This window comes from Sus scrofa, chromosome 7 (genome assembly GCF_000003025.6).
Source record: "Sus scrofa isolate TJ Tabasco breed Duroc chromosome 7, Sscrofa11.1, whole genome shotgun sequence".
Classification (NCBI taxonomy): domain Eukaryota; kingdom Metazoa; phylum Chordata; class Mammalia; order Artiodactyla; family Suidae; genus Sus; species Sus scrofa.
In genome coordinates this window covers 54651285-54666082 of record NC_010449.5, presented here as the reverse complement: position 1 = coordinate 54666082, position 14798 = coordinate 54651285, and the positions used below count along the sequence as shown (strand labels likewise).

The 14798-nt window shown below is 46.4% G+C and overlaps 1 protein-coding gene and 1 non-coding gene across 2 annotated transcripts in view; one reads left to right on the top strand and one right to left on the bottom strand.

Moving 5' to 3' along the window:
• Positions 1 to 10389, bottom strand: part of ABHD2 (abhydrolase domain containing 2) — a 120447-nt gene extending 110058 nt beyond the window's left edge. Inside the window, exon 1 of the mRNA XM_001925989.7 lies at positions 10172 to 10389. The gene's annotated coding sequence lies outside the window, so the exon portion shown is untranslated. The remainder of the gene's footprint in view (positions 1 to 10171) is intronic.
• LOC102161272 lies at positions 10571 to 11828 on the top strand. The gene is made up of 3 exons (XR_001308352.2): positions 10571 to 10669; positions 10958 to 11042; positions 11483 to 11828. It is a non-coding gene; the product is annotated as an uncharacterized LOC102161272 (transcript).

The window sequence follows — 14798 nt, the reverse complement described above, 5'->3', positions numbered from 1 at the left end:
GGGGGAGCCTGGACGGCAGAGGCCCAGCAGAGAGAGGACTCGATGAATGTGTGTTGTTAAAATTTTAAAAACACATGTTTGCTGAAAGACTCTAGTGCAACCACATCGTCCTAGGAATATTGTTTCCCTCAACTTTTAGAGAGCAGCCATGTCATCACTGGATACTTAAGAAGGCTAATAGTGCCAAACAATCCATGAGGAAATTTGCTAAACTGCATCATCAGTCCACGCTAAGAGAACAAAGCAAGGGACAGAACAACACACAGGCTATGCTACCAGTTACATAAAAAAGGAAGGTAAAGGAGAGAAATATACACTCATTTGCTGGGATATGCATAAAATGTCTCTGAAACAACATATGAGATACTAGCAGCATTTGCTGCCTCGGGGGGAGGATTTTTGTTTTTTGTTTTTAGCTGCACTCGAAGCATGTGAAAGTTCCCAGGCCAGGCATGGAACCCTCGCTCCAGCAGTAACCAGGGCCACAGCAGCGACAATGCCAGATCCTTCACCTGCTGAGCCATGAGGGAACTCCTGGGGCAGGCGTTTACCATGTTGTAGCTTTTGAATGTTACACTGTGTGAGTGTATTACTTGTTCCAAAATAAATATCTCTACAGGAAAAATACCCCAGTTTCTACAAAAGAACTGCAGAGAAAAAAAAGAAAAAGAAATAGACTTCTAGTTTAAAAGAGACAGAAATGACAGAGCCATCAACCACAGTGTGTGAACCTTATTTGAATCCTGGTTCAAAAATATTAAACTGAGAGTTCCCTGGTGGCTCAGTGGGTTAAGGATCCAGCATTGTCACTGCTGTGGCTTGGGCAAAAAAAAAAAAAAAATTAAACTGAAGAAGAAGAGTACTTTTGACATTTTTGAATGACTAGAACTTTGAACAATGATTAAGTAGCCGACTTTAAGGAATGACTTAACTTTTTAAAAAAGTACCACTAGGGAGTTCCCGTTGTGGCTCAGTGGTTAACGAATCTGACTAGGAACCATGAGGTTGAGGATTCGATCCCTGGCCTTGCTCAGTGGGTTAAGGATCCAGCATTGCCATGAGCTGTGGTGTAGGTCACAGACACGGCTTGGATCCCGAGTTACTGTGGCTCTGGTGTAGGCCGGTGGCTACAGCTCCGATTCCACCCCTAGCCTGGGAACCTCCATATGCCGTGGGAGCGGCCCTAAAAATGGCAAAAAGACAAAAAAAAAAAAAAAAGTACCACTAGTACTGTGGTTAGGTTTAATAAAGGAATCCCTATCTCTAAGAAATATGACAGAAATATGGAGAGATACAGCTGCATGGTTTTTAGGGTCTACTTCAAAAGTGATGCGAGCTGGGGCAGCAGCTGGAAAAGGAGACAGAAGTGGTCACGCGTTGATCCCTGTTGAAAATGGTATTGGCTACGTGGGAGTTCCCTAAACAATTCCTTCTACTTCTGTACAGCTTTAAAATGCCCATCGTAAAAGCTAATAAATGAATGAATGCCTATTTAGCAACAGTACAAACAGTCTCAGTAGTCACTGAGGTTCAAGTTCACCCCCAGCTTTGGGCGACGGTCAAACCTTTAGTTCCTGGGCTCATGAGTCACTTCAGGCTGTTCCCAGCTATGGCCCTTCTGGTCGGCGCGTGGGTCACGAGAATAGCAATAAAAACACTTTATCACTCACTCCAAAATTACATAAAAACAATCAAAGAAATTACTCTGGGGGGAGGGCTCCCCTCCATTGGTGCGGACACTTAGTGTTGGCTGCACTCACAAATAGGATCTCATTAAGGTGGTGTGGCCATGATGCAAACTAGCTCTTCATTTAGACTCAGGAGTTCTCAACATGTGGAAAGGTGCCACACACGGCACAAACATGACCAGAAATCTCTGTTTGAGGTTAGTTTCCTACACGGGGGTCTTTCAAATTCAGGAGCCTGAAGTGACTCATGAGCCCAGGGACTGAAGGTTTGACCGTCGCCCAAAGCCGGGGGGTGAACTTGAAATTTTAAATTGAATTACTTTGATTCGATTATTACTTATTATACCATTTCTTAAAATGTCCTAACATGAAACTAGACATAACTTTTCTTTTTTTAATAGATTTTTAAAAATTAAAGTATAGTTGATTTACAGTGTTGTGTCAATTTCTGCTGTACAGCATAGTGACCCAGTCATACATTCTTTTTCTCATACTATCTTCCATCATGTACTATCCCAAGAGATTGGATATAGTTCCCTGTGCTATAGAGTAGGACCTCATTGCTTATCCATTCTTTTTATTTTTTATTTTTTGGTTTTTTTAGGGCCGCACCCGTGGCATATGGAGGCTCCCAGGCTAGGGGTCTAATTGGAGCTGTAGCTGCCAGCCTATGCCACAGCCACAGCCACAGCAACCCGGGATACGACCCACGTCTGCAACCTACACCACAGCTCACGGCAACGCTGGATCCTTAACCCACTGAGTGAGGCCAGGGATTGAACTTGAAACCTCATGGTTCCTAGTCGGATTTGTTAAACACTGAGCCACGACAGGAATTCCCTTATCCATTCTTTTTAAAAAAAATTTTTATTATAGTTAATTTACAATGTTCTGTCAATTTCTGCTGTACCGCAAAGTGACCCAGCCATATATATATATATATACATATATATATATGTTTATATATACGTATATATATGTACACACATACATACATTTTTTTTCTCACATTATCCTCCATCACATTCCATCACAAGTGACTGAATATAGTTCCCTGCGCTGTATAGCAGGACCTCATTGCTTATCCACTCCAAATGCACTAGTTTGCATCTATTAACCCTAAACAACCAGTCCAAGCCACTCCCTCCTCACTCCCAACATAACTTTTCTTAGTACTTTGACAATTATGCAGACTAAAACAAATGCGCAAATAAATACAAAGAAAACTACCCAAACTGTAGGATTCAAATGAACTACATGAATATAATGAGGCTGGTGCCATTTTGCAGACCTGAAATTCCCTAGACAACAAAGAGGGCTCCCACCAGCTCCTAGGTAGGTCTCAGGGCCTGAGAGTACCGGGTGCAGTGCGGGGACATATTCTCGTGTCCCTTTCCTCTGCTGGGACCACTGTTTCAGCTTTTATTTGTACTCTTGGCTTCCCCCGAGGCGATCTCCTCTTCTCCACATTAAGTCCATCCCTTCATTTCCCTCTGTAGTAGGTTAACCTGGCTCTAGCTCATCAGAAATTCACACACAAATAAGGGGTCCTGAGGTGGCGTGGCAGGAGCCTGATATAATTAGGTTGTCCCAGTGACCCAGGACACACTTTTAAAGTATTTCTACTTATTGTAACACAAAACCAAAAAGTATGGGCATTCCTTTTTTTTTTTTTTTTTTTTTTTTTTTTTGTCTTTTTAGGGCTACACTGGTGGCATATGGAAGTTCCCAGGGTAGGGGTCAAATTGGAGCTGTAGCCGCCGGCCTACCCCACAGCCACAGTAACTCGGGATCAGAACCTGCAACCTATACCACAGCTCACAGCAACACCAGATCTTTAACCCACTGAATGAGGCCAGGGATCGAACCTGCGTCCTCATGGATACTAGTCAGATTTGTTGCCGCTGAGCCATGATGGGAACTCCTAATTGGGTGTTCTTAATTTAAGGAGAGCTCCAAGAAACTCAGGAATATATCCCTGGTCTTGGATTGGGAAACACCCATAACACAAGAAGGAAAGTTGTGGTACTTACTGTTGGAGGGGAACAAAAGGTACCAACTCGGGTGAGATGTACATTATATCTCAGAAACAATATGAGCCACCAAGTGACGTATTACATCCAGAATTTAATAAGTGCAAGCATACACTTCAAAAGACTGATGCGTAAACACATCACATCAAAGGGCTTCATTCTGGCGGGTTGTGGAGACCCGGCCCCAGCCTCCCCTATCCCTCGTCTTAAAGAACTACAACATGGTACTTTAGACAGGACCACACCAGCCCCCACCAAGTCCAAGAACAATTCCCACCATCAGCTCACATCGCTGTGATATGATGTTACGACTGCATATTGACACAGTGTGGTCCACACCACCTGGAAAAACAGGGCCCCAAACCACATTGAATGATGCCCTGGCTCGGTTACTGGCTAAGTGAATGGCCTGGTTTCCCAGCAAGAGAACAGCGGGCATTGTTTAAGGAAACTGAAAAAGTGGAACCTTCCTTGAATAGGATACTCTACTCCGGGCCCTCTCCAATGCCATGACTCAATTTCCATGAACTCAACCTTTTCATCAATCTAACTATGTTCTGTTTAGAAGGATGCTCTTTATTCTGGGATACAGACCTTCCCACATTTTTTGGTGTTAAAATGTCTTTTCTTAAATGATGGCAATGATGGGAAATGACAGGGCTTTCTTTTTTTATATTACTTTTTTCACTTTTAGGGCTGCACCTGTAGCATATGGAAGTTCCCAGGCTAGGAGTCGAATAGGAGCTGCAGCTGCCGGCCTCCCCCACAGCCACAGCAACGAGGGATCCGAGCAGCACCTGTGACCTACACCACAGCTCACGGCAATGCCGGATTCCTGACCCACTGAATGAGGCCAGGGATTGAACCCACATCCTCATGGATACTGGTTGGATTCGTTTCTGCCGTGCACAATGGTAATTTTGACATGGCTTTCTTATTGGCTTGTATGAAAAACTTAAAATTTGGCAATCCTATGTTGGACTTCCTGATTTTTTTGGGGGGGGGTTCTCATTGACACAACTAAGTAAACAGTACACAAATGCATGCCCAGAATGATTGTGCAGAAATGGGGGCAGTTTTTCAAAGCTTCTATCTCTTCCACCCCAGACAGACTCCAAAGAGTAACTGATAACATCACTTGCCTTTCCAAGTATTATATAATCAGTTGAATCTACAGTACAACTGATCCATAATGTGGACACCCAGCAACAAGCATAGATCCAGGGAGTTCCCATCGTGGCTCAGTGATTAAGAACCCGACTAGGATCCATGAAGATGCAGGTTCGATCCCTGGCCTCGCTCAGTGAGTTAAAGCTCCTGCATTGCTGTGGCTGTGGTGTAGACTGGCAGCTACAGCTTCGATTCGACCCCTAGCCTAGGAACCCCTAAAAAGCCGAAAAAAAAAAAAGAAAGAAAGAAAGGAAAAGTAAGGACTCCCGATTAGACCAGCTGACTAACATCTTGAAGAGTCCATTCAGTTTCAAGGTGACTCTAAACTAGACTTGGAGGGAAATACAAGCAAGATGAAGATTGAGGCACATTGAAAGAAAAGAAACACAGCAGCAGGAAGGAGCTGGGAGCCACATGAGACCGGAAGACCATGTTTAAATCAGTGTGATTCTACAAAACCTAAGTGCAGCCGCAGAGAATTCAAACCTGAGGAACCCCTAAATTCTTAGAGGAATCATCAGCGAAGGCTTTAACAAGGCCGTGTGGGGCTCAGAGACCTTGAAAATGGACAGATGATGTGGGCAAGGGGAAGCACTCTTAAGGAGAGCAACAAAAGTCATACTCCCGAATGTGTGGGAAAGATGCTTCTCAGAGGTGCAGGTGTGAGAGCTGTTTTTTTCTGGGGTGAGGCGCTTAACAAAACTGTCCCAACAGGAAGTCCCACCATGAAGGGCAGGGCTCCTTTCTGATGTCCAAGGGCGAAGACAGACAGAGCCAAGGCTGGGGTGCGAGGGGCCAGGATGAGACGTGGTAGGGATGCTGAAAGGCGTAGCAGGCAGGCCAGAGGAAGCGCCCCAAGCTTCCCCTGGCAATTCCCGCACATTCTGCCTAGAGGGCAAGCGAAGGGCCTAAAGGCCCAGCACTCCTTATTTTTCAATGCTCCATTCTCTCCTTCAGGGGATGACTTTCAGGAGAAACCCTCCACTTCGGCCAGCTTCTTCTTAGGCTCAGAGCTACGAAACGTAGAGAAGAAAAATATTTGCCCCCAAATAGCCACAAAATGCCTTAAGGATCCCCACGTGAAGCTGTTGCCTAAATAAGACTGGTCCTTAGCGGGCTTAGAAACGGAAAACAGATCTAAAACAGATCACCTTCGTGAAAAATGAGGCCGAAGCTCTTTCCATAATACAAGGAAATGCTAAGTGAAAAAAGGCAGGGTTCCAAATGGCATGTACAGTAAGTAGGCTACCATTTGTGTACCAGGGAGAGATGGCAGTAATGGATTTGCTAATAGCTGTTATAAAATATCTTGGCTGTGCCTGGAACACCTCCGGAGGATGAAGAAATCAGTTACCACTGGTACCTCTAAGGAATAACACCAGGGAGTGGGAGTTAGGGGTGGACAGAGATGTATGTACTACCTTACTTTTGTGCCTTTGGAATATTTTCTTTCATCATATACATGCATCGCCTATGAACGTTTTTAAAATTAAAAACACTGAAAACTTAGAAATGTAAAATAAAAACAAAATAGTCTTTCTGCAGCAAACCAAATGGCCTTGTTAATCTAGACAGCTGTCTTCCTGGCACACACCAGATGCTCAGTTTGTTGAACTCGATGAACCTCCACTTAAAGACAACAAAAGAAAAGCAGAAACGGGGCCAACCCAAGGGTATCTGTGCTCCAATTCTCTCCTATGCTCTTTACCTGTCTACTACTTTAACTATTGCGAAAGATCACAAAATGGGTCCTTGTGTAACAAGCCCTGCCCCCAGCTGGGCCTGGTGGGCAAACCTCATGGGTAACAATAGGTCTGGTGGCCCGCCCACACCAGCCATTTTATAAATAGAAAACATTTAAGCCAAAAGCATGATGCCCTGGAACTAAGACAACAAAAACAAACGTGCAGATATGAAAACGATCCCTAAGGGAGATGATGTCAGCAAGGTATCAAGACAGAAATAGCAGCATGAGGGTTAAAAACGATATGTACTGGCCCACAAGGTTGGAACACGCAGAGCCTCTGTAAAATCCGAGGGCCAGAGGGCATTGAGAGGCAGCCTGACGTCCCCGTGTTCTATTCCCAGGGATGGAACAGCCCAAGATGAAACGGGGAGGCTTAAAATCTCAAATTGGCCAAGGAGAACTCTCAAATTGGCCAAGGAGAACTCAAAACCCGCATTACAATAAAACCCAGAATACTGTAAGCAGAAGGTCACGGCAGAAATTCTGCTGCATGTAATTCCATGATGGTGGAAAGCTCTCTCTCCTAGTGCTTTTCAAAGAGCCAGGTTTTAGGCCAAGAATAAGACTCCACCTCAGGCTGCCTCAGGACCAAAGAAAGCCCCTTCCTGGGCAGGAGCCTGAGGCAAGGGGGTGGGGAACCACTATGCTTTTGGTGGGCCCTGCCAGAGAGTCCCAGGAGGAAGACGGACGTGGAAGACATAAGGAACAACAGCAAAGGAGAAGCCTTTTCACAAGAAGATATGACAAGAGCGAAAGGAAGGGGCCCATATTAACACACAAGGGAACAAGAACAATTATCCTAAGATGGCTAAGTTTTAGAATGTCCTAAACAAAAAACCCAAACACGGAATCAACTCTAAAGAAGGTGCCAATCCACGAATAGTGATCATCTTTCATTCATTCTAGAAAACATGTAAAAACAGAGAAGGGAAAACAAAAGGACCGGATTCCTGTAAGAAATCAAGGATACAGGTACTTCCAGTTGGCCAGGGTACTGGCTGGCACACTGAGAGTAGAAATCTATCAGAGCAGTGAAGGTGATACGGAGAATGCAGGTGAAAAGCAGAAAACAAAGAGAGGGAATGTCCCCCAACTGAAACGAGAGGAGGACTGTTCCACTGCACATGCCATCTGGTTTATTTCATGCTTAAGAAAAGAACAGGAAAAAATGCAGTAAAATTAGGGAACGAGCTAGATTACCAGCAAGAATCAGTCACACGCTTGTGCTTCTGCCAGGCAAGGCAGGCGCTGCTGGCGCTCCAATGACTAAGTAACTTGCTTAAATGCATTTGACACACGATCCTTGAACTTCCGAAAAGCACTTAATACAGTGGCTCATGAAATCTTAATCTAAAAATGTTCACCCATTTATAATCAAGCTGCATCACACTGACAACTGGGAAGGAGGGCCAAACAGAGGGAAGAGATATTTGGAAGGATGCCCTAGAGAATGGTATCATCAGCGACTTTGTTTATCACTTTGAGGGACAGTCCCCCCCCCACCTTTTTAAGAGAATGAGATTTGGAGTCTAAAAAGAGTGTAATTACAAAGAGAAGGCTAACAGAAAATGAATAACCTGATTCAATAAAAGACAGAAAAATAAGACATAAAATGCAATGTGAGTTGGAAAACTCTGCAGATATCTACGCTGCCATGAAATCTGGAATATGTTTAATGAATTGGGGGAAAGGAGGTAGGAAAAAAAATTAGCTCCTGCTAGAAAATAGTTGGTGGTAGGTATGAAGAAAAGCTGTATGAAAAGGCAACAGAAGATCGTATTTAATAAATCTATGGTGGTTATTGGGTGCCAGGCACCATTCTAAATGCTTCAGATAAAGTAATTCTCAAAACCACCTTCTTTCTAATCTAAGTACTATTATTATTCCTGTTTTAAAGGTGAGCAAACAGAGGCACGGACAGGTTAGGTAATTTGCCCAAGGTTACAGCTAGTAAGAAGCAGTGCTAAGATTCAAATCCAGGCACTCTTGCACCCAAATCTGAGCTCTTAGCCTCGTTGGACTCCCTTACAACTTGAACATCTAGAGTAAGGTAAGTAGGCTAGGAGTAGAAATAACAAGTCATGCACTGGCCAGATCCAGGATCAACAGATGCCTTAGTCATAGCTCTGTGATGACCAGTCAGTCCTGTGACCTCCCCAGGCCTTCGTCTCCTCACCGGTGCATTAAAGACAGATTAGGTGAGTTCTATCTAAGGTAGCTTCAGCTCGAAAATGCCACCAGTCCATGTTGGCGATCAGGATTTGGACTGGCTTGCTTTCTAACTGGTTACTCAAAGGTTAATTCATCCTAAAACAGATAAAATGTTGTGCTAAGGTTCTGCTTCTGCCTCCTGACCTTCAGAAGATTATTATTCTACTCTATTCAGGCAAATGACAGGGGGCAGTGAAAGGGGGCTACTGGATGGCTTCTCTTTTGGACTCTAAAAAGCTCGGGGCCAGATCACATTAACTCTGCCAAACCTACAGTCTCCCACCCCCACCCCGGCAACTCTCCTGAGTCTGATCTTGGAGCCTGCCTTTGGATCTGGTTACTGGAATGCAAGTCAAACTAACACACTGGAGGTGGAGCAACCAAGAGAGAGGAATTAGGAAGATGATTAGAGGCAGCCCACGTAGTTCAAATTAAGGAGTTTCATGATGGCTAAATAAGCTACTTGGCAGGGTCCATTCTCTTTGCTAGCACAGACTCTTGAGAGTTGAGACCACACAACATCCACTTTCAAACTAATGGACCCCCAGCAGTACTCTTCTCAAGGTAGGCATTAAAGGTCACCCAGAGTGCCTCTGTGAGTGGAGAAGGGCCTTACAGGTGGGTCATGCAGTCTTCCCTTTCGAGTCCTTTCTAAGCATCCCTGACAGGTGGCTGTCACTTGGCCTCTGCCTGGTCACTTCCAAGGTCGAGATGGTGACTGCCTCGCCTAGCAGGGCCTGCTGCTGGACAGCTCTCACTGTGGGGAAAGATCACGAAGAGCCTAGAAAGGTGCCGGGCGCAGGGCCGAGCTCCCTAAGTGCGCCTCCAAGTGGGTCAAAAGCTACCTCCCAACTTGAACCTATCAGTCCTGGGTGCGCCTCTTGAGCCCAGAAACACAGAGGGCCCTCCGGTATTCCGGGTTTGTAATTAGGCCCCCGGCCCTCTCCCTATAGGCGCGGGTCCCATATCTCCTTCACCAAGACCCCTGCCTCAGACCCCAGAGGTCCCAAGGGTGCGCACGGATGCAGGAATGGCTGGCAGGGAGGCCGCAGTCGGGAATGTCCCCAGCCTCTGTGCCCGAGGCGAGAGGGGACAAAGAGCTTTCAGGAAGGCGTACCCCACCCAATGTGATCCAGGCTGCTTCCCTCCCCGACGGCCCTGGGGACCCCCGAGGCGCCAGGTGACAGGCCCCCGAGGATCCCGAGCCGCAGGCAACGGCGCGATGGGCCGAGCCACGACAGGACCGCGGGGCTCAGGGGTTTAGCCCAACTGATCCGGGGCTCGATCGCGGCTTAGCGGAGCTAGCTCGACCGTGGCTTTACCTGAGCGCGGTTGACTACAGCGGCCCAGCTCGCCCTCAGTCCAGTCTCCGCAGCTCCGCCGCTGCCGCCGGCGCTCATGGAAATGCAGCCGGAACCCCTGGCCAGTGCAGCTCCCGCCGCTACCGGCCCCGCCCAAGCAACTGCCGCCCCGCCCCTGACGACCGCTTCTACCACGCCCCTAACCACGGAAACTAGCCCGTTCATTGGGCCGCCCGGCTTCTGCTCTATGAGCCCCGAGGGCTTTTTACATCCAGAGGGTAGCCCATTGGTCAGGGGACCTACTCCTCAGAGTGGAGGCGGAGCCCTCAGCCGAGAGCTCCACGACAATTGGTTATTCTTGACGTCTTTAGCCAGTGGGTCAAGACGCTATAGGATAAAGCCAGCCTGGAGTGGGCAGGGCAAAGATAAGAGCGCGGAAAGCTGGGTAGTGGTTGATGTTGATGGAGGCGGGGTACCGAGAGGGAGGCATTTGTGACCGCAGCTGGTTTGGGGGGCTGGGTAAGGTCAGACGTCTTCTGGGGCTGGGAGGAGGGAGGCTGGCTGGTAGCTCAGCTGCCGGGCTTGAAGGCTCCAGGTCGACTGCTGGACTCACCTGTAGTTCAGGACACTGGTGGCAAGATTTGGGGCTCGTGTCCCAGGAGAGAGGAGGGAAGTTAGTGAGTCACCAAGCCATAAGGAGAAGAAAGGATGTGAAGGCAGCAGCCTCTGGCCTCTGCCAGCTAGGGAAGGATGATGGGGACGTGGCAGGCAGGGTGGACCTCAGTCATTGTCCCACTGTCCTTTCAGCTCTTAAGATGACCCTTGCTCAGTTGAAAGCAGCCTGGAAGAACGTAGCCTTCGGAAGCAGATCTTAGAGTTGGAATCCCTCTTGGTGTGTACAGGTTGCATGGCCCTGAGCAAGTCATTTAATTTTTCTGCATGCATCCTGATTATTTTTCATTTGGCAACTGGGAGTAACAACAGTAGTTAATGAGAAGTTTAAATAATTCTGGTAAACACTAACAGTGCCTGGCACTCAGTAGGCGTTCAATCAAGACTGGTTCCCCATCCACTTACCCATTGGTTTGTGGAACTAAGTCCAATTCTAAAATTCTATGAGTCTGAAACTGCTTTTGCAATGGCATGTGCTTTTACCAAGAAGAGAACACTTGACTAGCTTGAAAAGCAAATGCTTAAGGGCAGAGAGGGCTACCCTGCCAAGGCACAGTAGGGCTGGAAGAGAGAGAGCAAGGAATGAGATGGGAGTTGTGATTTTAGCCAGAGAAGGAAAGTGGTATTTGCATTCATGTTAATTTTTTCAACATATTTCAGGATTTTGAAAAATGGAGCTTCCTTTTTCCTGTTCACCCAACCATGTGTCCAGTGGCTCAAGTTTCGTGGAGTGAGACCACATATCCTTTGGAAGGCTGATCAGCACTGCACCAGAAACCACTGCATAAAATCTGTCAGGAACTCCTGAAGCCCATTCCCCATTCCGAAGCTATGGAAGTCCTAGAATATGAATGGAAATAGCCTCTCAAGGCTATTTCCCAGCTCCTTTGGGCCTACCTTTGAGAGAACCCATACCATGGTGCTCTCGAGGGAAGAAGGAGAAAGAATCCTCTGCTTTGTTTTTCATTCAGTTGTCACGTTACTTAAAACAAAAAGTTTTATTTCAGCATTTATTTATTCCTCTATATTCTCTTCCGTTTGGGGAAAGAAAAACCTGAACAGAGGGTTATAGTGAGGGACTCCTGTCGTTCTGACTCTTTGTGTTAAAAAAAATTGGGGCTTCCAGAAAAGAGCTTTGGATCTGTTGCCACTTTGTGTGTGTGTGTGTGTGTGTGTGTGTGTGTGTGTGTGTGTGTGCGCGCGCGCGCGTGCTCGCATACCCCCACACACTTGGTTCTGCTCCATGGTTTTCCAGTTCTTGTGTCTTTGAATAGTACTGCTCGGTGGCCATCTCTATGTCTGCACTCCTGCTAGGGAAACAGGTTTGCTCCTGCTCATGTTTGCTAAAGGAGACTGAGATGTCTTGTTAGGCCCTGAAAAACCTGATGTGGCTCCCGAGATCCAAAAAGATTTCTCCAGCTGGATTCAGAGCCACAAAAAGTGGCTCTGGGGAGTAGGGTGCAGATGGCTTATCATTGTGCAAATGGAATTTTCCATCCATGTCAGGAACACAGCTTTAGCCAAGAGTTCCAGGAAGGGATGCTCATCAGGTTCAGGAATTCTAGAACACAGTTGTGTCACTAAGGCTCAAAAAGAGGCATAGAATGAGCCTAGACAGAGAAGAAAGAGGGGAAGGCCATGTATATCTCCTTCCCAGCTCTGGCTGGTTTAAATAATGATCCGTTACTCTTTGCAACATAGAACTGCTTTTTTCTTTTCTTTCTTTTTTTTTTTTTTTAGGACCTCATCCATGGCATATGGAGGTTCCCACGCTAGGGGTCGAATTGGAGCTGCAACTGCCAGCCTATACCACAGCCACAGCAATGCAGGATTTGAGCTCCATCTGCGACCTACACCACAGCTCATGGCAACATCAGATCCTTAACCAACTGAGCAGGGCCAGGGATCGAACCTGCACCCTCACAGATACTGGTTGGTTTCATTTCTGCTGCGTCACAACAGGAACTCCTAGAACTACTTTCTTATTGGTCTCTGGTTTCTGTTTCCTCTTCTTTGCTTTGGCTCTTGCTGTATTCTGTTGAATTATGTTATTTCATTCAATATAGTGGTTCTGTGGGAGGCCATTTAGGAGACAGAATGGACTCATTTTTGCCTTCAAGTTTAGTCACCTGTCGGGATGGAAGATTTGGTGAGGCTTGGTCTGGGATAACCAGTGGTTTGGACTTGGCTATGAAGTACATTTCTGAGAGCATGAGAGTGCCTTGTTATAAAAGAGAACCAGCAAAGAGTTCCTGTCATGGCACAGTGGAAACAAATCTGACTGGGAACCATGAGGTTGTGGGTTTGATCCCTGGCCTCGCTCAGTGGGTTAAGGATCCGGATGGTGTTGCTGTGAGCTGTGGTGTAGGTCACAGATGTGGCTCAGATTCCAAGTTGTTGTGGCTGCGGTGTAGGCTGGCAGCTATAGCTCTGATTGGACCCCTAGCCTGGGAACCTCCATATGCTACGGGACAAAAAAATTAAAAAAAAAAAGAGAACCAGCAAGAGGGCATGCACCCACCCACATTCTGAAATGACTAAAGTTTAATCACTTTACTGAAGAGGAACTGGCTCTAAGATCACCTGGGTTTTCTCAGCAGGATCTGGGAAATTCCTTGGGGTCCTCAGAGAGGCATCAGGCAGCAGAGGTCAGAGCAGATCGTGGGCTCTATTTATTTTCTTCTAGCAAATCAGTGATTCACTCAGTTTGTCATTTTCATTATTCTGTCATTGTCATTATCCTTAATGGATGATCGACAGCAATGGGCTTTGGCTTCTCTGCTGCTGAGGCTTGAATCCTGACTCTGCCTCTCCTAGCTTTGTGACCTTGGGCATAAACCGTGCCTCTCTGTGCCCCACTTCCATAAAATTTAGGTGACAGTAAATTGTGCTTTCCTCATGGGGTGCTGGGAAGAGCAGATGGTTTATAGATGTTAAGTGCATCAAATGGTGCCTGCCATATATTTCAGCTCTTAAATGTTTTGTTTGTAGCTGTTATAGATCATTTAAGGATGTTTCTTGGAGTTCCCATCATGGCTCAGTGGTTAACGAATCCGACTAGGAGCCATGAGGTTTTGGGTTTGATCCCTGGTCTCACTCAGTGGGTTAAGGATCTGGCATTGCTGTGAGCTGTGGTGTAGGTCACAGATGTGGCTCGGATCCCGCAGTTGCTGTGGCTGTGGCGTAGGCCAGAGGCTACTGCTCCAATTCGACCCCTAACCTGGGAACTTCCATATGCCTCGGGTGCGGCCCTAGAAAAGACAAAAAAAAAGATTGTTTCTCAAAGTGCTAACTCATCTTCTAAGTTCTGTCCCTCAGAAGTAGTGGTCACGGGATTCGGGATTTGCTTTTATATAGACTTCATTTTTTAAAATGGTTTTAGAGTCACAGCAAAACTGGACAGAAAGTACAGAAAGTTCTCATTTACCCATCACCCCAACAGTTGCAGGATTTTTTTTTTTTTTAAGAGTCATATATCTACCACCTGGTGAGAGAAACGTTTCCTTTGGAATATCCTTAGCAGAGAGGGTTTGGAGGACTGAGTAAAGACCTCATTGACATAATCACTCTGAGGGAGATGGGAAAGTTTGTGGGTGAGTGAAGAGCGCAAAAAGTTGCAGCCTGGGTGTTCCTGAAATTCTCCTAAGGCCCCAGATAGCTCAGGCTCTGAGGAATCCAAAATTATCGCTTAATTGTCACACACAGTGCTCCCTGTGCATGCAGTGGGCAGTGAGTTCAGAATGCCCCAGGGCCCGGCTTCCTGGCTAGCTTCTGCTTGATAACAGAGATGAAGTTTGTTGGGAAGTTCTATGTTCCCCACATGCAATAGTTCCATGAGGACAAACTATGAGGAAATTTAAGGGTTTAGCCTTTTTTTTGTTGTTAGGAAAGCCTCCTGCTGGCTAGCCAAACAGTGACAAGTAATAAACTTGTCTGTGATTCGGGCTCCTTCCTTAAACCTGCACGTGGATTTGTC